This window comes from Taeniopygia guttata, chromosome 6 (genome assembly GCF_048771995.1).
Source record: "Taeniopygia guttata chromosome 6, bTaeGut7.mat, whole genome shotgun sequence".
NCBI lineage: Eukaryota > Metazoa > Chordata > Aves > Passeriformes > Estrildidae > Taeniopygia > Taeniopygia guttata.
This window is the reverse complement of record NC_133031.1, coordinates 11,273,644-11,301,451: the sequence shown is the minus strand read 5'-3', so window position 1 is coordinate 11,301,451 and position 27,808 is coordinate 11,273,644. Positions and strand designations below refer to the sequence as shown.

Below are 27,808 nucleotides of genomic sequence, written 5' to 3'. Positions count from 1 at the left end.
ATGAGCAAGAGCTGAAATAGCACAGGTCTCTGAGATCAACAGGGAGTCTGTCTTGGCATTAGATAATTTTATATTTTTGGTTGTAGTGTTCTGGGAGGAAATATATGATAAACACTGAAGTTTGTATGATGGCTCCATGTCATGCAAGGATGACAGAAGCACTCAGTCCATTCTTATGGGTGTGCAGGCACACTGGGGTGATGAGTTGTTGCAATCTGTGGGGACTGAGACTGCCTGGAAATGCTTCTGTATAGTGAGAAAAGAGGTCATTATCTAGGGACTTGCTATCTGTGTGAAGCATCTGTGTAATTGTTTGGTAGGATCAGCACAATTATTTTTTCATAGGGATTTGTTTTCCAGATCAGAATCAAGGTTGCTTTTTTATTAAAGTCAATGATTTGTCTTTCCTTGCCCTCAAGAAATTCACTTTTTTAAAAGAGCAGTTAAGTGCTGATATATTTTTCAGCATGAAGTACAATTGATTTAAAATATAAAATGAGCAACCCTAAGTGAAGCATCTTTATGAAATGATGTAACCCTCTTCTACTGCATTTAAGTCATGCTATTTCTGTTATTGCACAGCTCTCCACAGAGCTGCCCGAGGACAGTTATAATATGGTTTGAAGGTCTTGTGGCTTTTGTAATGTACTAGAAAAATGTAGACATCAATCAAATCTAATTTGCTTCTGCCAGCAACTTCTTATCCCTCTGAATAAAGAACTGCCACAAACACACCACAAAACTAATCAGCTGTCCTTCTGCAGTTCAACCTTCTTTCAACCCACTAAAATCATTCACCAAAGTATGACTCAGAGAAGTGGTACCCTAATGCTGATGCCAAGGTGCTGTCTTCTATCACTATATTGCACATGTTCCTGTGTTTTAACTGGCTTAAAAGACTTTTTGCGACATAAAATGACAAAAATCATACTGACACAGTTCTGAACTCAGAATGCAGATAGCTAACCACAGGAAATTTAAACTAAAACTTCCTGCTGTAGACGTGATCAGACACTGGAGCAGGTTGCTCAGGGAGGTTGTAGAGTCTCCCTCCTCAGGCTTACTCAGAACTGGAGTGGACTCAGTCCTGAACAACCTGCAGTGGAAGACTTTGCTTTGAGTGTGGGAGGCTGGCCTGGATGATTTCCACAGTTCCCTGCCAACCTCAGACCTTCTGTGATTCTGTGAAGATGCCAAGTATTTCCAGCAAGCAAATGTTCTGTTGTACCAATTGTGGTATTTCTAGTTTCTGTGTGCTCTTTGGTCTTTTACATCTCCCTCACTTCAATCATGTGCTTAGTGCTATCTGAAAACCTGGCTTTGTGTTGAAAATGGTGAATTTCTGTATTCACTTTAGATTACTGGTAGCAGCTAAGCAATGGTCAGAAGATGACCATGTTATATACACAGAGTCGTCTTATTACTGACTGTGTAGCAGATAAACATTAGTCAAAAACATCCTTAAGGGATATTTTGGATGAAAAAGCAGTGCAAAGGCAAAGTTATATAATAAAGTGCCAACTGTTATTTGAATTAGGTATTACACATCCCTGTTTTGTCATGGAGACACACAAAAAAGGATGAAAACCCTGTAGCAAGTGAGAGAAAGGGGGAAATGTACACACCCAGAAGATTTATTTGTCCTATGCATACAGAATTAATTGCCTGATGTATCTTTTTTCACTCTGAGAAGGAACAATACTCCCATTTTACAGGCTGGAAGTTTAGGCACAGCTGCATGAGGTCAGCTCATCAGACTTCATTGATTATGTGCTCCAAAGCAGGAGAGTAAGCCCCAGTCTCCAGAGTTCCAGATTACTGTTGGAACCATTTAACGAACCACAGGCTAGTGTCTCAGTTGCATGGTAATTTTGTCCAGTTCTACTGAAGTGCCATGCCTGGGGTGGTGTTCCACATAAGTGTAATGATTTTTCAGTGGTATTGTTCAGATCTGAGCTGATAGATACCTCAAGAACATTGTTGAAAATTGTCTTTCAGGAAAACAGTTGTATTTATAAGTGAGGACTATTAATTCTTTCTAAATTACGAATTAATTCTTTCTAAAGGATTACTTTGTCCACTTAGCCTATTGCTAGTGCACTTTTAATATTTCAGTGTCTGCTGTAGATATGTGAGTTAGTTAATGGGCAAGGTCAGTCAGCACTTATTACCATGAAAAACTCATTTAGATCTGCTGATCCCCTTGATGGTGCTTTGTTTCTCATGGCACACTGGGTTTTATACTCCTTTTCAGTGTTTGGAACCAGGGGTGTTTCATTGCTCTTTTTGAACACAGCACTCAAAGGTTGAGTTATGTGTCGTGGTGCACGTAGATCATTGCTGCTACATCTGAACAGCTCTTGAACCTCACTCCATATTCCTTGCACTTTTAACTCTTTCCAAGTCTCTGGAAGGGTAGAAAATCTGTGAAATGGATGGGTTTTGGTGTGGCTGCCACACATGTTTCTTGGCTCCTTGCCCAGCTTCCAAACTAACCTTCAGATGCCCTGCATATCATCCCTGGTGGTTAACTACAAAAAGCCAAGGTTCAGGTATTGAAAGGGAGTCTGCTCTGCCTTGTGCTGTCAGCAGACAGCAGGGGTACAGGCTATAGAAAGGTATAGCCACAGTACTTCCTGTCTGTTTGGGTTTGTGGGTTTTTTCCTGCTGTATTTTTTTTGAAAAGCCATTTGCTAAGACTGACAGAGAGATATAATGATGAGATATATTTGTAAACTCTTCTGGGTTAATCAAGCGGGCAAGTTACCATGAGGGCAATATGGACTGTTCCAAATTCATGCATATTCTGGTGATCTCTATGGCTTGAAGAAATATTTGAAAATGTGGTTTTAATCATGCAAATACAGTTATGTAGTGACCATATTAATCCACAGTTTCTGTGAACCTGAAAAGTTATGCTTTCTATCTGGTTACCAGAAATTTCCTTGTGTATTCCCAAGGGAAAGGCATAGTTAATATAGGATATCTGTTTGCTGCTGAGCTGACCTTACTTGGCATTGCAAATCAATAAATCACAGACAGACATTTCTGTGTCACCTTTCTCAGGATATGAATTCTCCTACTCGCATGAGCATTTCTATTTTAAAGGCGTGTAACCTACACAGGCATGTAAATACCACAGTCAACACCACAGTGCCTCTTCCTGAAGAACATGTGGTACAGGCACTCATACCTGCTGCTTCTGGTTTGTTCATTTGTCTATTCTTCATTCAGGTAGATGAGGTCTGCTTGCTTTTAGCACATTCTATTAGAAAAGAAAGATTAGAATTTCACACCATGTAAAATATTTAAGCTTGTGTCTGATGCTGTGTATTAATAATAACATATTGATATAATTAGCTATGGGAATAGAGGTGTGTGTCTTTTTTGTGTATTGACAGAATGTCATACATGATTATTAATGAAAACATTAATAAAAATCTTCATTCAATTTCCAGCAGAAACTTCCTGGTTTTGCCATTTTCATCTGCCACCTGAAAGATAAAAAAAAAGATCCAGACTATAAATCTAAATTAGTCTATTAGAGGGAAACCCAGTAATGTGACTACCTTACATGCATTTGTAAATATTTTTAAATCTATTTTTCTCTTCTATTTTTTTTCTCATTTCTCTGAATGTCTAAATCAGTGTTTGGGTTCTGTGGAAGCACCTGCAAATTTTACAAAATCAAACTGAAATTATAGCTGTCATATCATTCTCATTAGGCTGTGTCCCAAAACAATTCTAGGAACTAATAGAAATGTAGACATCTGAAATTGATAAAGGTTTAATCTGGATGATTTTTTAATTGCTTTCCTGGCAAACAAGACTGAAATAAGCCAAGATTCATTTCTTCCATACGAATGAGTATGATACTCCCTGAAGGATGGGTTTTGTTTTGAGCAGTTCTAATTTATATGTCATTCTCCAGAAACAAAGGATGGGCCAAAACTGAGAATTGCCTTGCTTTAAACTGTTATGTTTCTAGCAAGCAGCCAGCCTTGCTCAGATGACAGCAGCAGCTGTCTTGCCAGAATCTCAAGGCCCAATAATCAGAAGAGTTGCTTAAGATTCCTGGTCCAGGGAAAGGTGTCCCTGCCCATGGTGGGGCATTGGAACAAGATGGTCTTTAAGGTCCCTTCTAATCAAAATCATTCTCTGACTCCTGCATGCATTCTAAGGTAGTATTTGCTGAGTGCTGCCTAAATAGGTATCTTCATCTGCTTAGGTTTCCTTCTATTTTTAATTCCTAAGGAAGTGAATATCTGCTTTTCAGAAATATCTGACCTTAAGCTGCGTTGATGTGGTTGATGTGTAACTGAGATGAGATGGGTATCTATCAGAGAATTACAGCTTTCAAATGCAAGGACAAGATCTGCTTTCAGAATCAATTGATCACTGAGGTTTGCACTCCTTTGGGGTTTTTCTGGAAGGTTATATCAGTATCACAAAAATGCAGAATGCCTTTGGTGCAAATGACACCTGATTCTGACTGCTGAAATGTATGGGCAGAAAGTTTCATGGCTTATTCCACACAACCACTGAATTCCTCTCAGTGAATTAAACAGAACTGATAGTTTGAATAGATTCTTTTAAAAGTAAATTTGAAAATCCTCATACTATTTGTTATGTCCTAAAAGGAATTTTTGTTGACTCTGAACCTCCTTTAACTCCTCTGAATCTAACCTGCCCTTCACACTGGCAATTTGAATGTGTCTGCTTTTATCAGTCCACCTGTGGAAGATTGAATTAACAGCACAAGCCTAACAGAGCTTCTTCAACTGCAAAATCTAAGCCAAATACCAGTTTTATCAATTTGTTTTGGAAAATGGAAATGCTAATTATTTATGGAGTTGTGCAGTATTTCATGACACGCAATTTCATTTCTGACAGATCACATAATTTTATTATGGGGGATAGGATTTGCAAATGCAGGGCACTGATCTAAGCCCCTTCACACCAAAAAGCTTGGATGGTTGATAAGAATTAACTTCAAATTTTTTCCTTTCTGATCCCTCTTCTCGTAAGTTTTTATGAATTATAGATATGTTCATGCATGTGCACAAGTGTGCATCTTTTCTTCATTATGACTTTCATTGAAATGACCTCTATGATATAGAGTCTGGAAGGGAGTAAAACAGAACAAACTTTCTGTACCTATATTGGAACAATGATGTACAGAAACTTTGAACTTTGATATTTACAGCTTCACAGTGGTGCCTCTTTTGTCCAAGCTTCAAAAACATAAAAAGCTTCAATCAACATGGAAAAAATAACTTGTTCTGAATGTTACTGGTTTTAATTTTTATACTTTTTTTTTTCGTCTCAGATATTCTGACCATCATTAAACCATGTTCCTAAGCACCATGTGTACACACCTTTTAAATAGCTCCCAACCATGTCCCTGGGCAGCCTGTTTCAATGCTTAGTAACCCATTTGGTGAAGAGATTTTTCCTGATATCCCACCTAACCTTCCTCCTGTGCTACCTGAGGCCATTTCCTTTCATCCCTTCCCTTGTAGCAGATCGCTGATCATTTCCCCTTGGATTATGGGGGCTTCATTCTGCTGCCCATCTTTGTCTTCCAATTAGGAAGCTGAGTACCCGTACAACAACTGGCCTTGCTGTTAAGGACTAAGGCAAAGAAGACATTAAGTACCTCAGCCTTACCCTCATCCTTTGTCACTGTGTTTCCCCATGAATCTTCATCCACTCTTTTTGTTGCTAATACATTTATAGAGGCATTTTGATCGTCTCTTATGGCAGTAGCTGAATTAAGTTCTAGTTGGCCTAGAGATTTCCAATGCTCTGCTGAACCTTACAGGAACAATTCCACATAACTGTATTCTTCCTAGGTAAGATTATAGGTGATGTGTTTTAAATGACTGTCTCCTTTCTTCCACTTGTATATAAGTGTGACCTACCTTAACTTATGCAGTATCTTGTCCCAAGGTAAAACCAAATAAAATAAAAAGAGCAAGAATGTTATTTTTCTAAAGGTCATGTCTCTTATGATTAATGTGCTGTTTTGAACACAAATATCACTTAGCAATTATAATGTGAATGCAACTACCACATTTTTAAGAGAAAACCAGCATGATGTTTATTTGTTTAGAGTTATGCTAGCCAAAGCCATTTGGAGAATGAATGTTTCCCATAGGTATCCACACTTTATCCATAAATCAAACAAAAAAAATTGTAAAAGCTCTGGGTTCTTTTGTATTTTCACATTCCAGCCTGTGATTTTAACCTGACATTTCCATCTGCCTTCGTTGAGTGGCTTCTGTGCTAGCTTTTATTCCATTGTTGAAAACACGGTTAATAATGTGGAAGGTGAAGAGGGAATGCTCATGGAATAAGGATGAAGGCAGAAGGAGCTTTGTGTCTTTGGTGAGTGTAATTTTCTTTTTTTTTATTTTTTCCCCCTTGTTGTGCAGCCTGAAAGGTCTGCATGGACTGTCCTGAAATGCCAACTGGCTGTCAATGTCATCCATCAAGGGTCGAGCAAGGACTCGCTGTGACAGACACTTCTGCCTGAAAGGCAATTACTTACCCTCAACCTCCTAACACTGAAGTAAGCATTGCTTATAATGCAAAATGCTTAAGGCCAGTGTGGAATCTAAGGGTTTGCTTCATATTTATTTTGCAGCTGCTTTATTTACACTTTGCCATATACTGATGTCAGAAATTAATCTGTTCGCCTGAACTGGTTGATCCCAGAGTGGTGTTACCTGGCACAACAGCAAACTGCATCCATGTCAATGCTCCTGATATTACAGCCAAAGGAACAGAGGCTTGGAATTCAGGTAGCATGGCTCTGTCCCTGCCTCTGGGTGACCTTAGGGAAATTCTTTGTTGCCTCTCTGCTTCAGACTCCTTTCCCCTACCTAGAGAAGAAATCCAGTGTACCCCCAGCTGGATAGCTGCAACAAAGATACAACCCATCACTTGGGGCCTTCTTCTGTACTAATTTCACTGACTATCACAACTCTCTATTTTTTTAGTCATACATTTAAAAATCAGAATAAGCAGACTGGGGCTGGAAGGATTCATATGTTTCCTTTGATACTAGAATTCCAGTATTTTGGACTGTATTTCTGCATTTCTTTTCTCAAGGACTGCATATAAAATGCTATTTGCTGACTTCTCATCTATATAATTAAAGTAAGCTCTATTATCAGAAGGATTCTTATGAGGCTTAGCTGTTCCCCTACATATTCACTGTTTTACACCCATTAAAAATTATCTTCTAACTTTCCCTTCTATAGTAAATATATATAAAAGTTAGAGAAATTATCCTATTGTCAATTTATAGATTAAAAAATAGAGAAAAATAGGGTATATTTGATTTTTTTTTCCAAAATCAGTAGTTATCCAAAGAGCTATAGATTTTCTAACTTGCTTGATCTGTGAATGTGACCAGACATTTCTAATCTCTATCAGATGTTGTGAAGCTATGCTTTTTCCTCTACACTGTTTTGAACACATCATGTTAATGCTTTCTTTCCTCGAGACCCTTAGCAATGAAACATAAGGGGGGCCTTGCCATGCACATCCAACTGCAGATTTAATTTTGAGATTGCTTTCTTATCTTAGTGAGGGATTGCATCCTCCATATGTAGTGGGCATTAAACATTGTACAGCTCTGTGAGAAGCCTGCAGCCCATATTGCTAAATAAAGTGCCTCTGCACAGCTTCAGTGTTAGAGGTACAGCTCTGCTTCTGCCTGCCCCTGCCTTCCTGAGGCACAGCTACTGCAGGAGGTACTCAGCTTGTCACCAACACTTATGAAGTAAGCAACCAAAAACTGGTAATGCAGTCTGCTTTCATATTAAAGCAGGATGGAAAAGGTTTCTCCTATTTTGATAACCGATCTTCCACGGTAATCTGTTAAATGGCAAATGCATAGTAGTTTATGTTGCTTTCTCAATGGGGAAGGCCCAGGATGGATTTTAAAGCAATCAGGAATACAAGGAGGAGTTTAATGGTACCCAGTATGCTGGATAAGCTGGAGTTTATCTCTGCAAATGGCAGGGAAGGTGGTGACACTCTCCTGTGCTCTGAGCAGGAAAAGACCTCAGCTGGAGCCAGTGATTGCTGAGATTGTCAGCCCAGCAGCTCTGGTGACTTGGACAATGTTTTCCATATCGTAATAAGAAATTCTCCAAACAGGAAGATTTTCACTATGTAAGTGTGAATCTTTAAGTTGATTAGAAGAAATGAGAAAAAACTTTTTCTGATGCTCTTTCATAGCTTGTTTCAGAGGTAGTTGAAGCTGCTGTAGACTTTCTGAACTCTGCCTGTGCCACTTTGCTGAAGGGCAGCTGCTTTGTTTGTTTGATAAGACTCCTGTAGGTGCCAAAGTAGAAGAAGCTTTTAGATGTGAGCATAATTCAATTTCTGTATGGAAAGTGCCTTGACTCTTTTATAACTCTGCTTTAACTTCCTCAGACTGAAATTCCAGGTAGTGGTAGAAAATGCAACCTTACATTCTCTTTCTTGTCCTCTTACCAGCTTTGTCTGATATTGTACTGGCCCATGAGGAGAAATGGAAGGAACTGGATTTTAGCCTACAAATCTGAGCAGTATAGCAAGCTTTAAATATTTTAAAAGTTTCTGCAAGGAGGAAGAGGAACAAACTGTTATCTTCAAGTTCTGAGGAAAAAAAGGATATGCTTAAACTGGAACAAAAGCAGATTTAGGAGGAGCTTTGTAGAAAGAATGCTCCAGTGGCAAAGATAATTAAGGGCTAGAATAGATTGCATATAGAAGCTGGGGAAGCTGGAGGTTTTTAGAGTGGTTACAGAACCATCTGTCAGAAATGCTTTAGTTGATCTGGGGCAGGTGGATGCACCAGCTGATCCTTTGAGTCTTTCTTACTCCTCCCTAGATTTAGCAGTAAGAGACTAAAGAAAGGGGAAAGACTACACCAAGCATCCACATCAGGGTGACTTTCACATTCCAGTGTTGAAAACGCAGCTGTAACAACAAATTTTGTCACATGCTATGCAGCTCTAGTCAGCAGGTCAAGTATTCTCTGCCACCTTCCCATCAGGCACTTGCTGATTGCTGGATCATTTGCTTTAAAGTAATAAGGGATTTTTTTGGAGTAAATGTTGGAGAGATGTACATGGGTTTGATTTACAATAAAACATTGCCAGTTTGAAAAGGATTGCCATTATGCACATTGGTATTAAGTTGAGGAATGGGATAGAAATTCTGATCTCAGATCATTTCGTTTCCTTTGCTCTATATTTTGTGACCTTTGAGTAATAAAATTATCTGATGGCATAGCGGGTTAATCTAGTTTGCTCTTCCTATAATCAGCAAACTATTTTTAACTGGAGATGAAAGGGTTATTTAGTCTTTAATATCTTCATAAGTCACAAAGTGTTAATTTAAAAAGTTCATTTATTTCATTTCACTAGAAAATATTCTGCCTCCAGGAATTATCCTTTCTGTGAAAACTGTTCTGACTGTTTTCTGTTGTCTATTATCATGATGCTTTGAGGATATTTTCTATAGGAATGCTCAAACTTAGAGCTGTGCCCACCTGCACTGATATAACTAGAAAAGCAAATTGCATTATTCTCTCAGCAAGCATTTTAGTTCTTTATTGTTTTAACCTGAGTTCTTGTAAATCAGCCAGAGCAATCAGTTTTAATGACTCCTCTAAGAGAAAAACAAACAACAATGGAAAAGGTCTTCTTTATAAGTTTAATCCAGGAAAAAACCAGAAGCAGCACTGCATTTTACCCTCATCAAGACCCCTGATAAATAACCAATTCTCATTGCTTGCCCTGTGCTGGAGGTGAGATTTCTGAGCATATGAACAGTAAAGCTGAGAAGTTGTTTTTCAGTGTTTGCTGTGAGCAGCAGTAACTCAGCAATCTGCTCAAAGGACTGCACCAACAGTAGGGAACAACATGGCCTTGGTCCAAAATAATCTGATTCTGGTCATTACATATTTAGTGATCCCCAAATACGTTTGCATCAATTAAGGGCTCGGTTTGTTTTCACTGAAACCCAGTGTATGACTTCTCAGCTTAATTCAGCTGAGCCTTCCCTTCTGCCAGCCATCCATACAAAAATGTGTTTCTCTGAGACGCTTTGGTTTTTTAAAGAGAGAAAATTTGGAAAACCTTTAAGGACTGCATATTAAACCAAGAAGACTAACTGACTTTTCTGACTGCCAGGCATCTGCTCCTTCTCATTGTGGGGAATTCCCTCAACAGTAGTGTCATGAGCCCTAAAAAGGAATGGCAAAGCCAATGAACTGTTTAAATCTGCTAGCATTCTCTCTTTTCTCAGCAGACAGAATGTCTTGATTCATGAATTTTTAAGATTATAAATTATAACTATAGAATCATAAAATAGTTGCAATTGGAAGGAATAACTGGAAGTAATCATCCAAGTCTTATAGATGTTCTAAAAGTAATGGGTTATAGTAATTGCATTCTAAATCTGGTAGCTTATTTAATTGTTAGATGACTGTAAGACAATATTTTGGAGATTTAAGGCCAGGAGCCCTTTTATAGGGAGAGGAGGGAAAAGTACATTAAAATGACAGCCTAAAAGCTAGAAATGAGAGGAGAAGAAAAGAATGAGAAAGAACATGATTTAAGGACATTATTCCACCTGAGAAGTAATACAGTGGTACAGGGAAAATGGACTTATTCTTTTCAACAATACCAGTAGCTCTAATAATATAATACCTACTGTGAGCAGTGCTTCCCTGCCCTGAGAGCAGTGGTGTTACTGCACTACTGCCTCAAAGACAGGGTTTTTAACCTTGCACCCAGACAGTGATTTCCCTGTTGAACAGCCCTACTCAGTAATAGCAGTGTGTGCTGTTGTTACACTGCAGCAGAAACAAGCTTGAAGCCCATTTCCTTCCAGCCTTCACTCTCCCTGCTTCCTCAGCCTTCTCTCCTGCCACAATAGTCCAAGCAAGTCTCCATCTCTAGAGAGGCAGCATTTCTGCAGGTGGTGTTCATGTGTGCATGTGTTAATTGCTAAGCAATTAACATCTGCCTGATGACCAAAGCCTGCCTGCCTTGCTCTCAGTGTGCCACTGGCTGGCATCTCTTACCTGTACAGGTATGGACCTTTACAAAACCTGCAGCAACAGCAGTGGCCGGGCAGAGATGATAAAAAGTAAATGAAAGGGCTTTCTTTCCAGAGAACATCTTACCAAATATATTTTAAAACAAGCATTTCCTCCTAAACATTTAGTGTTTGTACTTAATCATAGTTGCTATATGAAATCTGTATTCTCTGCCAATAAAATGTTTTATATAATTCTGGAACAAATCCACTGGTGGTGGACCAAAGCAAATTCCAATGCTATAAATCATGATCAGACAGGTTACGGGGGATAATAAATACTTATTTTCCTAAATGATTGTTTAAGTAAGATCTAGAGATGCCAAAACAGGTCTCTGTGGCAATACAAGAAAATTTTGAGTGCTAATAATTAGCTGTTTAGTTAAGTTTCCTTCCCATCATACATATCTGCATGAGCTTACCATTAGTAAGGAATAAAGTACCTGTACACAAAAAAAAATGGTAGATCCTTCAATATCTGTACTGTATTTCTAATGATTACTGATATATATATGGAGTCTTATTGTTTTAATTAAAACCATCACAAATTCAATTATTTAGAAATTTAAATAAGCTCTGAGATAAAAGGAAATGTGGGAAAATATACAGAAAAATGTACTTATATTGAAGAGTTCTTTTCCGTATCATGGTGCCCAATATGTATTTTATTTATTCATATGTTTTGCTCTTCAGAAAGTAAACGTCTGTAGGATGAGAGACTGCTTGGAAAGGAAGGGTCATTCTTCTGTCGTTTGAGCTACTGAACATGTTGTTGGGAGAGCAGCTCCCAGAGCCCAGGGGCACACAGGGAGGGGAGCCCAGCAAGGGCAGCGTCTGTGGCACAGTGCAGACTGCTGGAAGGAACAGGGACAGACAACCTGACAAAAGTGCAACGTGTCAGAGACACTTCTCCTGGTGCACAGAGGGGACTGTGGAATCTACTAAAACCCAGAAAGTGACTGAGTCAGAATTAAACCAAGCCTAAGAGGATTTATTCACCAATACCACAGTAAGGTCTTAATTTTATAATTAAGAAATTTCTTGTTTCTAATGCTCTTATGCTTATTGTTTGGTTTTCGTTTTTAAAGTTTGCCTTCAGTTTGTAGTTAAAAAATAACTCTTGTTTGCTCCTGAGAGCCTTCTGCATATTTCCAGTGGGTTCAGGATGATTTTGTGATTAGATTTGGACTTTTACGGGGTCTTGTTGTGCACTGTTCTGTGGAAGCACTTTGTCAGTTCTCCCAATAACTCTTTCACCCTCCACGGAACAGCAAGCAGACTCAGGCTTGGCATCTGCTGTGTGCACAGCAGCAACTCCTGCTGAAGTGGTAAGTACAGTTCTAGTGAAATCATGCAAGGAGTGCTGCTGAATTAAGATATTAATTTTCTGTTTTCTCCACTGATTGATAGCCAGATTTTGCTCTCTTTATGTAATGCTTGGAATTACCATATTTTCTTAATATGATTGTATTGTGGATGAGCTACTTTTCACACCATTCAAGGTAGACCCAGTACACTATTTTATACTGGTTTAAAAGCCTGGGTTTCCTATAAACAGTTCCATTAATTACCCAGTTATTGATATCTCTATATTCTTAAATGGGCACTTGGGAAATTTCCTATACCTTGAATGGCCATTGCAACCTCAGAAAGTTCGTGTAAAAGAAGCAGTTATTTCAGATGAGTAATAAATTCTAACTTTCCTCTATAAAAGGTACTGGCCAGATACCATAATTACAGCAAAGGTGAGTAACTGATTGTTAGTCATCTCCAATTTCTATTCTGTTTCAATGTTAGAAGATAGGAACCTGCTCTGTTCAACTGCTTTATTTTAGGAGTGCTTGATCAGCAAAATTGCATAGTAAAAAATGCAAGTATAAACTATTGGGGGGATTGAAAAGAAAATTTTATTTTAAGAAATGCTTTTGTTTTTACTGTGCTGAAGCCCATTTAGATTCAATTTACACTCTGCTTCCTTCAGATTTTATGGAGCTTTTACTTTCATGACTGCGAACAGCATCTGTGTCAAAATCCACATCATAGAATTAGGCCTGTGGAGACACTTCCTGACATGCTCCCCTGGATATGTGTAAAAAGAGAAGAATCTCCACAGCATAACTTGAGATCAGCTAGACAGCTTCCCACATTAAAGCTGTCATGCCACTATCCATAAAGGGATCCACTGTTTCCCTCAGACCACTTGTCTTTTTGAAGATTTCCCTGGTTGTTCCATTGGATGTTCCCTGTTTGAATGGCCTCAGGATAAAAGACTATTTCAGATGACACTATGAACTTCTATTATTCTACTATAAACTTATATTATTCTATATGTAAAGACATTTTAAAAAATCCTACCTCTAGCCTATCCATAATGTCTTTTTATAGGCAAACTACGTATAATTAAGAAGTTACTTGGTATTTTGCAGTGAGATCAGCACTATGTGATTTCACTAGATTTCTTACCTGGCCTGTAAAATCTATGTAATTTAACATAAAATGTGAGATATAGCAGAACATACAGAAATGTTTAAATGAAAACAAAAAGTTTGCCATCATCAAGCCTGGCGAATAGAATTGATTATTCAGTGTGGTGTGTCTTATTTGGACTGAATGTTTTCGTGAACATTTAATTGGACTGACAGTTTAGGCTTTGATGTTTTGCACAGCCAGAGTGGCCTCACCGGTGTGAATACACCCACAGAAACAACATGCTTAATGTCTCTGTTCTCTCATACAGTAGCTACTGGTTGAGATTTGAAAAGTTGATAAATTTAAATGGAAACTCTTTCTTTGTGAGAACTCTCTAACCTGGTCCTCAGGAGGACTAGCAAAGACTAGAAGGCTACTCAGCATGAGCTTGAATTTGATTATGACAGATATTGGCATTCTGTCTAAAAGCATGTTTGAAGTGAAACATTTTTACTGCAGTAGACTGAAATCTGTCATTGTTACCTGAGCATGTGTAATAGTCTCTAGGCAGCTTTTAGAGCAAAATGGTTTAATTTCAGAAGGCATTGCAGGTTTCCTGAAAGTCAAGTTTTTTACTGGAAAAGACTAGACAGTCCAAACAGTAGTGGCAAGTACAATCCACCTCTCTTGAACTGCTAAATAGTAATTTACATTTAAGCAACAGTTCATGAATGGGATATTATTTACAGGTCTTCTTTTTCATTCAGTCTATCTTAAATTAGCTATTCCACAGTCAGAAGTAGGGATGGATGGTAGCCACAACTGGGATGCCCTGGAAAAAGTACTTTTCTCCTTTGATATAGACTTGGTTTGGGTATGGCGCTTACTTATGGTGTTCCCTGTACTAAGGATTTGAGGGCTTGGATATTAGGGCTGTGAGAACCATCAGACCCAGGGAATGTTGATAGAATCTGCACTGTCAAACCCTGTGAGAAACATGGATGTAGAGCTCTGTTAGGTGGGCATGAGTGAACTTCTCATGGTGGCACCTGCAGCATAAAACAAATAATGTATGTTGGCATCAAGATGGCATCCTTGACACAAGAAGGGAGCATCTCACAGAGCACACATGTGGCTTTTTTCACTGCCTGAGCAGATGGGAATTTTGGTTGCATGTGTAATATGGATGGATCTGTTAGCCTGGGTCAATATATAATTGGTAGTATTTCAAGCAAGATCACTTGCTTAATAGACCAGATCTTTTCTCCAGACTGTGCAACCAGAGAAGAATTATGGCTTTCCATTAGTAGAGACAAATGTAAATATTTTGCATATAGATGTAAGATTTTTTAGGAGAAAAGGAATCAGAAAACTTGAGATAAATATCTTCACTTTCTGTTAGTATGACAAAACCATTATCTATTGGTATCTATATTTATCTTTCTATTTATAAAGCTAATACTTTTTCATATTTTTTATACCTTCCAACAAATCACCTGCAGCAGTTGCTATTTGTGAAGCAATTCAGAATGTTAATAATTAGAGCAGAGAGAAAGAGAGAAGTAAATTCAGAGGTCCTATTGCCAGCTCAAAACAGTGAATGCTTTAAATATATCTTGATGATTTATTCAGAAATGATAGATTATGGGAAAATTCAAGACCAAAGAGAGCTACCTTAGGAATATGCTACTCTGTGGAGGAGATATGATACATCAGATGTGTCAGACTGCTTCTATGACCTTATGTGATTTTTGTTTGCATTGCTGGTTTTTAATTTTACTATTAGAAAAGCAGAAGGTGCAGATAATCAGAGGTAATCAAAACCTATTTTACCTCAACAAAGAATAAGTTTCTAACCTTGTACCCTACACAAAGAAATAACTGTTTTCCCTTAACACCAGCTTTCTGTAGCTTTCTCTTTCTGTTATTTTTCCAATTCTATCAAATACAGGGACTAATGTGTGGAACCCAGTGCTCATTTCAGTCATGTGGTAGGTAGGACCTGTCTTTGAGTGAGTGAATAGACAGGGAAAACTGGCAGCTGTGGAGGAGGCAGGGAAAAGGAGTCTGTTGGGCTGTGTCAGGAGCTGGGTGTCTATATCCCTGTGATCAAAGAGCGTACCAAGAACTCATTGCAGTCTGATGATTTTAACAATTATCCACTCTTCTTCCTGAAGTATTTCTGTAATAGTGTTGCCCTGCTATCTGAGAGAAGAGTTCCTCTAAATCTAAAGGAGATGTGCATTTTTCAGGATTCCCCACCTCTGCGTTTCTCCCCCCTCATCCAGGAATTCAATGCAGCTGTGACTTCACAGCCTGGCAGCAGCACTTTGCTGTCCTGCACAACAAGTGTCTGTCTTGTCCTTTTCACACTATCAAGAAATCCTCTCAAGAGCTCAGCCCTGTTTGTGTGTGACCATGTTCCAAACTAGGACCTGCCCCACTGCTCTCTGCTATCTGTTCCATCTTTGCTGAAGGATCACATCTGTGCAGCCCAGCTCGGGGCTCCTGGGCCACATTCCTGCCCCCACCATCTCCCAGAATTCCAGCATTCACTACCAGTGCAGAGAAGAGTGGTGAGGGGAGGGAACATTTCCCATGGGATCCTGGCTCTGATGCTGCTGGTCTCCAGTGTACCATGGGCAGCCAGGGCCCTGCTGAGTCCAGAGCTTCTTCTGCATCCATTCATCAGCCATCCCTCATGCTTCCCTCCTTCCTATGTCTTTTCTAGTGAGAAAAAAATTAAAATGCAGAGACAAAACGGAGGTCACAAACCAGGAATGCAACTGAATGAAGATGAGATTAACATAAAGAGGGAAAAAAGAAGAAACTAGAGTTCTTAATATTTCCTTCATGCTATAGGGCAAGGCAAGGATCAGTCCTTGTGTTATCCTAACTAATTTGTCTTCTTTAAAATACAGCCCTTTTATAGAGATAAACACTCTCCTTAATCAGAGTGTTCTGTGATGAAAATATATCTAGCTAAAGTGCTAATTCAGTGAGCATTTTCTTGACAGTGCTATTGTTTGAAAAAAATCTGTTTTGGTCTGTAGTACAGAAAAGGTGGAGTGCCCTGTGGAGATTTTCCCTATTAGTATGCCAGGCAGTTGCTTATATTTCTCCATTCAGTAATCCCTGAGCTGAATCCATAGATTTACCATAGACAAATAGAAATATGCACAATACATGTAAATCAACTTTTGGTTGTGAATAGGATTTGTTTGCTAGCTGTTGATCACTCTCTTTACTGTTCTTTATGCTATTGCTTCCCAAATTGGTGTCATATAAAGGTAGAAAGTATGTCTTTTGAATGGATTTTTCACAATCTGACACCACTTAGAGGTTGGATATTATCAGAGGCAGATACTTAATCAGAGCTTAATCAGCAAACTAGAAGAATCAAAATTAGTTGATGATCAAAACAAAATATAAATGTATTCTCTAATTGATTAGAGTGGCTTGGGAGGTTCTGTAAATTAAAATATTTTGCTCAGATGGAATGAAAATCAACCTTTCTTCCTATTTTCTATCCAGAAATAATGTTTAATAGCAGTTCAACAATCTCTGCTCCTGAGGAAAAGTAGGAAGAAGATAAAAGGAATAAAAATGGCTCATAGAAAATACCTGATAATATAAAGAGTGCTACTTTGTATGTATGAATTTAATCAGGGCTGGTGTAGAGGCAGGACAGTGGCAAAATTCTTACAGTGAAACATTTTTTTTGCCATGTATTTTCTTGCCTGCCACAGAAAAAATAATCTGTTAACACTTTATGTATATTTTTTAAAGGAGGCATAGTAGCAGGGAGGTGGGGAGAACAGCTCTCTGTGTCCAGAGGTGTTCTCCTTCACCCTACATCACCTTTCACTGTGTCCCGTGGTAGGACTTGTCACAGGAGGTCACTTAATACCATGAGAAAGGATGGCCCGTGCGCATGGCAAGTGTGTGACACGAGGAGGGACACTGGCCATCCTGGTGGATAGAATGTCTCTGGTGTGCAGTGTCTTAGGTGCAACTTTTCCAAAGCAAAATATTTTGATTCTGAGCCAAAATATTTCAGATTTCAACTTAAATTTTTTTGAATGTCTAAATTTGTCCAGAAAAAAAGTTTTTTGAGACTGGTTGTAGGCCTAGAAGGGCTAAAAGTATAAAGTATACAGAAAATAAGTAATTCAGACTGGTGATGGAGAGGGAATGTAACACACTGCATCAACACATCTGAACACAGATCACATCTAACACACAGATCAACACATCTGAAGTCTTTCTGCATTTCTATTCCAGTTATGTTCATCTGTTTGTCAGTGCCTATGGGAAGAGAGGTGTTGACAGATCGAATCTGCACTGAGTGAATTGGCTTTGGCCTTAACATAAGTTAAACAATCCTTTAATTATTTTTTAAACTACTTTAAGCAACTTCTTCTATTTCCCAGTTACTGATGCTACCATAGGAAGCATGAGAAGCCCTCCAGAATGTGGATGCCTCAAAACAATCCCAGCTCAGGCAATTGAAAGGCCATTTTAAATGATGAGGTTAAAACAACACTGGCTAGTGTTATCCACAAAAACCTGCACCAATCTTGTTGAAGTGCAGTAAAGATTCAACAATCAGATTTTGTAGTCAGACAAAAGTCACAGGGAAAGGCCTCATGGAATATTTTGTCATTAGAGAACTAAAGAATAATATTTTCTATGGGAAAAGTAATTGTAGGCATATTTACAGGTAACTTATTTCTATATTTAGTGGGATGGAGGTTATTGTTGGAGACCTTCCCCCTTCCAATTGTATTTGACATAAAATAATTCTTTTTCTTTTAAGAACACATCCAGTAAAATGAATATGAAAAAGCTGTCAGGCATGCAATTGTAATGGTATAGGATGAAAAGCTGGGAAGTGAAAAAGATGGCATATTGAGAGAAACATCTAATTTCTGAGTCCTGAAGTTTAACTTGGCTGCACGTTGCACTCTTAACAATAATAGAAGAAAGGGAGGAAGAAAATAAATCAAATAGAATTTGCCAAACAAAAGTGTGCACATCTCAGAAACAAGAAGCAAAGACTTACAGCATGCATCCAGGGAAACTGGCTTTTCTCCTCTGGAGGCAGGGCAGCTTCTCAAATTCTGGACTAATTCTCTGCTCCCCATATCTCAGGGGTGTGAGATGACACACACACCTGCAATTCAGCAGCCCAGTAAAAGGAATGTTTTTCAGAACTGTGCAATTTTTCAAGGTGCAAGCAATCAACTGCCCAACGTGGCACGTTGCAGAGTAAATCAGCTAGCCTGCTACTTGAAAAAAACTTGCCAGGAACATTGTTGGATAGAAAAGTAAAAAGTAAAAGAAATAATTTGCAAAAACATGCCATGAAAAAAATAGGAATGATCTATTAAATGGGGGGGAAAAAATCTACTGATGTCACATGAGAATACCCAAAAACTCTGGAATATTATTGCTCGTGTCAGTTCAGCTGCCTCCAATTAAGTATTTACCATATGTGATAATATAAAAATTCTCAAAAATTCACTAGGCATAATTATTTTTTGGGGAGAAAAACACAGTGTTAAGTATATTTTAGATTTCTCTTTTCTCCTTGCATCCCACCCTCTTGGCTCTAAATAGTTTTCTTCCAAATGCCTAAATCTGGATTTCCTCGCCACATGGAAGTTTTATAAATTAGCTGCCTCTGCCTAGCAACTGTAGCAACATTTCAGGGACAGTTAATGATTTACAGCAACTCGAAGTAATGGAAAGAAAACCTCACATGCCAGAGTGGCTCTTACACTATCCTTGAGAGAGCTCATTTGCAGGGAAAGCTGCACCACTGAGAGTCTTTTCTAGAATTCAGATAACTCTTTCTGTCGACAGCTCAATGTTCTAGTGTGAAAAAAGGGGCAACACTTGACACCCCATCGGCCCTTTATTGCAGTTGCAGCTTTGAGGTCTACTGCTACAGTATTTGCAGATCAGTCACAAAAGAATGTGGGGTTTTTAAAAATAAATGTATATACAAAGTTGCATAGCCACCTTAACTCAACCAAGTGTATTTAGTTTTATTAATTTTAAACACCTTATTAACCATCATGGTTTTATGGTTTTTTGAGCATAAGGAAGTGGAGCAGACCTGTTCTCCTACCCCTTTGTCTCCTCAGTTGCCCAAAGAGCAATGGGAGGTGTGCGTGTAAAAGAAATTGGGACAAGGCAATAACAGGAGTGGGGGCTCTAATGCACTTGTAGGCTGCATGTTTGATGCTTCTTTCCCCTCTTTCTTTGCTGCTGCCAGTGGAATGCTTTCTGACATTTACTGATTGTCTCCTAGGGCAAGCCCCTGTTTGAGTCCCAGCCCTCAGAGTGCCACATGAAGAAACCATTCACTCAAAGGCTATTGGAGTGGAACACAGAACTGAGAGAGAAGATGAATTAAGATAATTTGAAATTAAGAAGCTCTTAAATAGATCTAATCAACATGTCTCTCTTGAGCAGAGGTTGGAATGCTGAACTACAGGAGTCAGAAACATTTCCATTTTAATGGCATTAAGTAGGACATGAGGCATTACCCTCCAATTTTTCTGCTACAGTCTTTGTCTTCTGAATGGGAGGGGCTTAAGGACATGAGAGGTTCATATCTTCTAACAGTGGCTGTACCGTAGAACATCAGTCAGGGACTAGAACACACCTGGGACAGAAGCTGAGCAAATGCAGAAAACAAGAACAAGGAACCTTAAGCCCAAAATAATTATGCGACTTCAAACAGCAAGTTCTCAAAGTTAACTTAGAGTAGTTGTATAACAACAGCCAAAAGATAATCAGTAGGATGATAAAGTCCTTCAGTACAATTGTGTCAGGAGCTTTGGAAAGGTGTGAGATTCTCAATAGGCAGCAGAAATCAAGAATTGTGGTAAGTCAGATAAGTCTGAGTGCAGCAGGACCTTACATAGACATATCCCACACACTTTGGCTATGGCTCTTTTCATTACCATTGCTTTTTTAGTAAGACTAAATTCAGCCACAGATGTTTAAAAAATGTGATTAGAGATTCTGTGCTAGGCAGAGAAAAAGGAAAAAAAGGAGCTGTATCAGCCTTGTCTTTCTCTCTTATGCAGCCTTGTCTTTCTCTCTTATGCAGCATTCACAGGGGAGTCTCTTGAAAAATAATTAGATTTCAGTGAAAATGCACTGTGAAAAGGCCCTTGATGACTCCTGGAGCTACCCTGTTGCTTTACACCAGGTAAAAAATACATGTTATTAAAGGAAAGTAATAATTGTATTCTGATGGCATCTTCTTTCAAAAAGGTATCATATGTTTGTGTCTTACCTAAGAAAAATAGCTGCCCTCCCAAGCCTGCCAGTAGGTAAATAACTTGTCTGGGCTGAGCAGCAAATCTCTGAGAGTGGAATTTTCTTGTGGTGCTGTGCTTCAGAAACACTGAGAATAAAGGGCAAGGGTTTCATGACATTCCATTTGGTGGTGCTTGGAAAACAGTCAGTGTATGTGTGTTTGTGAGTCATTAGGTGAAGTCAGTTGCAGACTTACAGAGGCTGCAGGCTGGAATTTCTGCCAGAGTCTTTCTCATGGTATGAGTTAAAGTAAATCCAGTGATGTTATTAGAGCTAAAAAATTGGAGGCCTCAGCACAGAGTTGCAAATTTATTTAGAAAATAAAGGATCTAGTGGTTTAAAACTGGAAACAATGTCTAATTTTAAGTTTTACTGCTAGGATTTAATTTGGTTCAAGCACAACAAAGATTTTCAGTTGTGATTTCTGCAGTCAAAGAACTAGAGTCCTACCAGATCCCACATCCTGGGACACTTCAAGAGAGAAGGAATCAGCTAAAAGGGAGGAGAGTGTGGGATGGGCTTTCCTCTCTGTGAGCAGTAATCTCATAATGCTCCAAAATGCTTGTTCCAAATCCTCTAACCCACAAAATGTGGTTGCTGCTGTTATATTTCTTACCTTGTCATCCCTTATACCGCTGCCAGCTATTGTTAAGAGTTTCAAAAGAAGAAAACACACAAGCCTCAGATTTTGAAACTGTTCCATCTGTGTTTGGCAGTAGCCAATTTTACTTCTTCACAGCTACCTTGGATCTAGGCAATGTGTTTAAATAAATAAATAGAGTCCACCTTTCCCAGAGGCTTTAGAGTATGAGGACAGGCAAATATTAAAGTGCAATAATAAAGGAGTAGGAGTAGACAAATTTGGGACGCTTAAGAGATTAATAAAGGCAGAGGATTTTTTGTAGCTGGAATTTTCTTTAGCATTGTGAACTCTGCTGTATCACCATGGCATGCTGCAGATGCTACAGAAACAAGAAACCTCAAGGCTCCTGCTTTGCATTGCCTCTTGTGATATGTCAAAGCTTCTGCAAATTATAATTCAAGTAGTTACTGTATAGAGTTTTTCCTTATCTTGCGTAAAATTCATCCTTGTGCTAAAGGCATTCGCATCACTTTTGGAGTGCCAAATTTTCAGTGCTGTAGAGATCCATGGCACTGAAGAACAGACTAGAAAGAAATGGCTGAGTACTCTGCATGAGACATGATGGGGTTTGTCTAGTGCATATAACCATAAAACCTTGAGCAATTGTACTGTTTAACATGGTGTTTTCACATTCTTCATAAATTTTGTTGCAAGTTGCAAAATAGTTAGTGCTCACTTAAAGATTTATCTCCTATAGTCCAGGTACTAGTTTGGAATTTCAGCTTGCTTCTTATTTTCTGGTGTTTTTGCAAGGTTCTAATGACAGGGTGGCAATGAAAGTGTTAAAATTATTTACAAAGATACCAAGTAGACTAAAGTAGGAGAAAATGAGTCAAATATCCAGATCATTAACTTTTGTGAAAGTGAAAAAACTCATTACATTGGGTTTTTTTTGTGTGCTTTTGATAATATATTTCTATAGATATTTGAGAACTATACATGAATGCTTCTATATTTCTTCCTCCTTACATCACATCTGCATGTCCAGGTGGACATCTGAAGTGCAGGGAAACTTTTCCCTTGTGTGAGAATTGCATTGTGTACTGTGATGGAAGAAGCACTGGAGTGTGGTGACCACTATCCTTTAAGCATTTGAAACCTTGATTCCAATCTTGGCTTGAATTTCAAATGAAAATAAGTAAATATGTCATCTTTAAGCCTTAAGTTTTTACTGATGCCCTTGATGTAAGTATCCATCCCAATAGTTGATGTAATTGTGTGGCTCTTCCTCTGTTGAGGACTTCAGAACCCCTACAAGGTTATTGATGGAAAAGAAGAAATGTATGTCTCACGCTCAGTGCATAAAAACTTCCACAACAGCAGATTTGTTCAGTCTGGGAACAGGGCTCATTTTCAGAGTAGTTAGAAAAAATGAGACCATCGAGTGCCTGAAATGAGCTGCTGGAATCACTGTCACAGTTCCAGGCTCAGTTTGGCACCCACCGTGGCTGCACCTGCTGATGCCATTATGCTGACAGGTACAAATCACCAGACATGAAGGAGAAAACCATGAAACAGGCAACAACTGGTGCTGACTGCATAAAGCAATTACCAATCCCAGAGCCCAGGGCAGCAGTACCTAAAAAGAAGCAGGTGGACCACCAGGGACTGTGTGTTTTCTCCCCACCCCTCCAGTACAACAGCCACCAAACATGCAGAGACATTTTGCAAAGTGCTTGCTACAGACAGACTCCCAAGGACGTGACAAACCCATCTCTCTCTTCTACTTTTACACACATCTTTCAAATGCCTACACGCCTTACAGAGATTTTCCACTTGTATTTTGAAATTGAATGTATTTTGCATCTTTTATGAATGTGCTGAGTGTAAGCAGAGAAGGATGGAGTTTTTGTGTGCTGTTGAGCAGTGTGAGCTTTAGTTTTGCCATGTGTCTAATTAGGTGGCTTTTTTAGTGTGTGCTCTGTATGGGCTAATTAGAGGAGTCTGGCCTACAGCCAGGCTATTTGTTCCTTAAAGATTTGGTTGCTCTACAGCATTGTTGGAACAGATTTGTCTTTCTGGTTCAGACTGGGAATGAATAAATACCACAGGTGGCAGAATACGAGCACAGAACATTACCTGCCTTGTTGATAGAGACAGACTGTAAGTCCTAAATGGATGATATTGGCACTTGTGAAAAGTCAGTTCTGTTCCTCACTGATTATCAGAGACATTTCAGCAAAATGTCCAGCAAAGCTGCAATCACAGTAATTGCATAACAATTGCAATCACAGGTCTGTTTGGCCTTTCTGGAAGAGCAGCTATTTTTTATACAGTGGGTAGGTTTTCAAATGCCCTGGCAGTGTCAGGTTTGTGTGTGCCTTGCTGAAAAACTGCCTGGAAATGAGGAGTAAGGCACAGACAGAAATTAATGGCATCTATTTTAGCTGAGCTTGGCACAACACAGAGGGTTACCCAAACAAAGCCCAGCATCTCAGAGGCAGAGAGAACGTAAGCAAGTTTACAAAACTGAAGTCTTTAGAGCTGTTTTCTCTCCTCTTGCTTTTCCTGATTTCTGCTTTTACTCCTCATATGTATATCATATTATTTCCCTTCTACTCACTTCACTGTAATAATTAATAAGAAATGTTATATTTTATTGTCATAGATAGTGGCTATTGTCATAGTTAGTGGCCATTGTCACATACACACCTCAGAGCACTGTAAAATAGTGGGTGAACTTGATAAAACTCAGCAAAAAAAAAAATTATTGTTCCTTGAAAAGTAGGATTTTCACCAACTATGCAAAATGTAAAGTGGCCAGAGCAGGAGCATAATGTCTTGTAACTATTCCTCTATTAGCAGGCATATTCTGCCCTTCTTTCTTGCCCTTGATCATGGTATAGCACTCTTTCTCAGCATTCCTTGCAATTGGTGATAGATTTCTTTATGCTACATGTAGTCCCAGGTGCTGACCGTATGAACTCTAATCCTCAGACTAGAACAGGGAATTGGTTTGCTGGAATATTTACACATAAAAAGGCAAAAACCTTAGTTCAAAATATGCAGCTGAATAGAGCTCATCACTTGCAGAGCCCTGTGGGACCTGACCTCGCATCAAGCCCATAGATTGTGTCCCAGAGGTGGTGAGGCCAAGCAGACCCTGGGTGAGGAAGGATGTGTGGTGATATTACCAGTAACAAAGTGCATGTGAGCTCTGCACTCACACAGCAATTGGAAGAGAACTACAGAGGAAGAAAGTAATTTGGGTAGGTGAGTTTCTCAAGCAGCCCCTGGACATGTATTTCAGCTACCCTCTTCCACTTGTGGGAACTGGCAGTGCTGCTGCCACCCAGCTGGCAGGTGCCATCCCTCCCTTGCCTGCTGGCACTCTGCTCAGGTGTCCTGCCTGGTATCTCCCTCCTCTCCATTTCTGTCTGTCCTGTTTTAACTCTGCTTCCCATGTTTTGTGCTTGTTCTCATTTGCATTCTCAGCTGGTTTTTTTTTTGCCTTGTTTATTTTTTTCACCATTAGCCATGTTCCTCTTGAGGTGTTTAATGTAAATTAACAGGCCTAAGTCAAATATGGGTTTGGCACTTCCCTGATGCTGGGAGCAGAGCAGTCACCTGGGCTGTGTGTGGTTTTGGGGAGAGGTGCTGTTAGAAGATGAAGGCATCAGCTCCTGCTTTTAATTACAATCAGAGGTGCACATTGTGGACATCCAGAGTAAAGTTGAATTCTTTGCTAATTTTACTCTGCATTTTTACCTCACTGAATGATATTGGAGTAATTTCTTGCAAACCTGTGAGGTGCCCTGGGAAAACCTGTCCCAAACCTTGAGGGTCCTTCTTAACTTCAAATCACGTATTTCAGTCAGGCAGCCTAAGGAAGAGTTGGGGTCATTGTCCTCTTTTCCCTTGGCTGTGACTCGATAAGGAACACGTGTGGCTGTGGCAGTGGGGAAAGGCAGTTTGGCTCAGTGGGCTTCCAGCCCTTCCCTCTGCACCCACGTGCTGGCTTCTAAAGGGACAGAGCTGCAGGAATGTGCCCTTCTCTTTGGGCATGGAGTCAGCAGGGACATGGGGTGTGTAAAGGACACAAGGTGACCAGAGGCAGCATTTCTGTCACTGTGTAAGGGGAGGGATGGGACAGTCCGTGGTAACTTTTGATATAGATGGAATTCTCTTCCTCAGAATGTGGCAAAATGTAAGGGATAGTAAAGGACCAAGAGAGAAAGTCTGTGCATCCTCAATAAAACAGGCCCTCAGTGTTAAGCTCATGCCTTTTCACAGACTTGTGCTGTCTTCAGTCTTGTCCAGAAAGTTGCATATTTTCCCAGGTGGAAGTAACTCTTCCAGGTTTCCCACACAGCACACTGAGGAGACAAGGAAGATGTAGGAAATAACAAGGGAAAGTTCCTGTAGTGGTCAGAGAGTCACTGTAAGGCACTAAATGGGATAATTCTTGCTTCAGAGCCAAAGGGAAGCATAATTCAAAATCATCCTCCTAACTTCTAGAAAAGGAAGTAGGAAAATGCAGTGGTGGGTGAGAAAGCTGAGTCTGTGGTGTAAGAGTGTAAGAGGCTGCAGTTAAAACAAGAGATGAGATGGAAACTGAGCCAGCAGGGACAGGAAGAGATTGTGCCAGCAGTAGGAAAGGAAACCTAACCTTGAGCAAGTCTACAACGTGTAGGAACACCAGCAACTCCAGCAAGAGCTAGATCCCTACTCCTCAAGAGAAAAATAAAATGCATGCAGATTGTCCTTGTGTCATCATGGGGGAATCTTGACACAGAGATGTGTCTTTATGTTATTTGCTACTCCAGGTCGAGGGTCTGACACTCTTGGATAGAGCTGTTACTGATAGTGGTTTCTCAAGTCACTTTCCGGTTCCAGAAGGACTAAGAAGGTGATCTGTTTTATGTAGGGAAAAACACATGATCCTCAGCGTCACTATTTAGCATTCTGGGAGGCACACAATTCTGTATGGTCCTAGGCCCAGGGAACTTCAGACACAGTTTTCTACAGCTCATTATGTTTTTCACATTATCACAAATTAAGGTATTTTTCAATGGTTGTTGCTTGGCTGTTTGCTCAGCTTGTTTTACAAAGGAAGCAGAATGAATTTAAAGCTCTGAATAGGTAAAGTAACTTGTATTTAATTTCTTGCTGTTAATAATAATAATAATGTCTGAAACGAGTTTAGGGGTTCAAACCTTCATCTTCAACCCTTAAACCTCTAGGAAGAGAGTAAAAGCAAGGATGTGTGGAATTAAAAAACAAGCCTTAGAGGATAAACTGAATTATGATTCACGCTGCAACACGGATTGGAGCTTGTCTCACACAAGGAATCATCAGGAAGCAACAAGCAGTTAAGGATGAACCCAGAGCATGCCTGCAATTTTAATGACAGGAGCCAATCCTCAACAGGCGCTGTCTGTTTGTTATGGTGAGCCTGATGAGCTCATTTTGGCGGCTGCCACCCAAAGAGCACCATTCTCTTCCTCTGTGACTCAGGCACAAGCACGTAGGATGGAGATCTTGCACGAGGCTCAATGTTTCAGGCAATGTGTATCCTGTTTGGAGTAACATTAACAGAGCATTTTGGCACATGCAGGCGCACCAGCAGCTTGCAAAACCACCCTGAACTCCAAGGAAAAGAAGCTGTTCCCTCAGATGGCTCTCCATCCGTCAGTGTAAGCCAGCCAGCTCTTCCCCCTTGCATTTAGTCCCAAGATTTGTCTGGGTTTTTTTATCTCCCTCCTACTTACAGGCAAGGTGATGGAATGTTGCTGGGCATGGGAATTGTTCCAGAATAGAATCCAGCTGCTCTTTAGTTTTAAGGGCTTCATTAGCAATTCACAGCTGTATAGCTTAGCCAGAGGAAGAGAAGGCAAGCACAGCTTCTTTTCTCCTACTGGTTCCAGGAAGTTATCTTGTGCACATTACTCCTGTACCCCCATTTTCTGAGACCAAGAGAAAATAATTGTCCAACACAAGGAAACACTAATGTGCCTCTGTTCCTGTGACCAGTCCTGCAAAGCCCTGTCACCCTTGTTGTGATCATGCTGGTTACAAGCTCCAACAATGCGTAACCTGATGTGCTGCAGGAGGTGTGAGTGTCCCAGAACTGTGTTCTTGCACTGATCAGATTGCCCAAGAAGAGGTCACACCTTCCCTCATTGTCTCTGATGCAAATCCATGGCAGATTGACTGACATTAATGATCTAGGAGGGAAGGTTCTCCACATCCCTTTTCATTAATGGAGAAGAATTTTTGTATAAAAATTGCATTTCAGTGGTTTTGGAAATTCTGTAGTTTAATGAGGTGAATGTTCTTCTTAAGAATGACAGGTTTGCTACTGGTGCTGTT

The 27,808-nt window shown here is 39.6% G+C and overlaps 1 long non-coding RNA gene across 1 annotated transcript in view; it reads left to right on the top strand.

The window, feature by feature from the left end:
* The window catches only part of LOC140684431 (uncharacterized), an 85,994-nt gene extending 71,591 nt beyond the window's left edge, over positions 1 to 14,403 (top strand). Inside the window, exons 3-4 of the long non-coding RNA XR_012056684.1 lie at positions 6,438 to 6,541; positions 6,650 to 14,403. This is a non-coding gene — a long non-coding RNA (uncharacterized lncRNA). The remainder of the gene's footprint in view (positions 1 to 6,437; positions 6,542 to 6,649) is intronic.
* Positions 14,404 to 27,808: the final 13,405 nt, after the last annotated feature.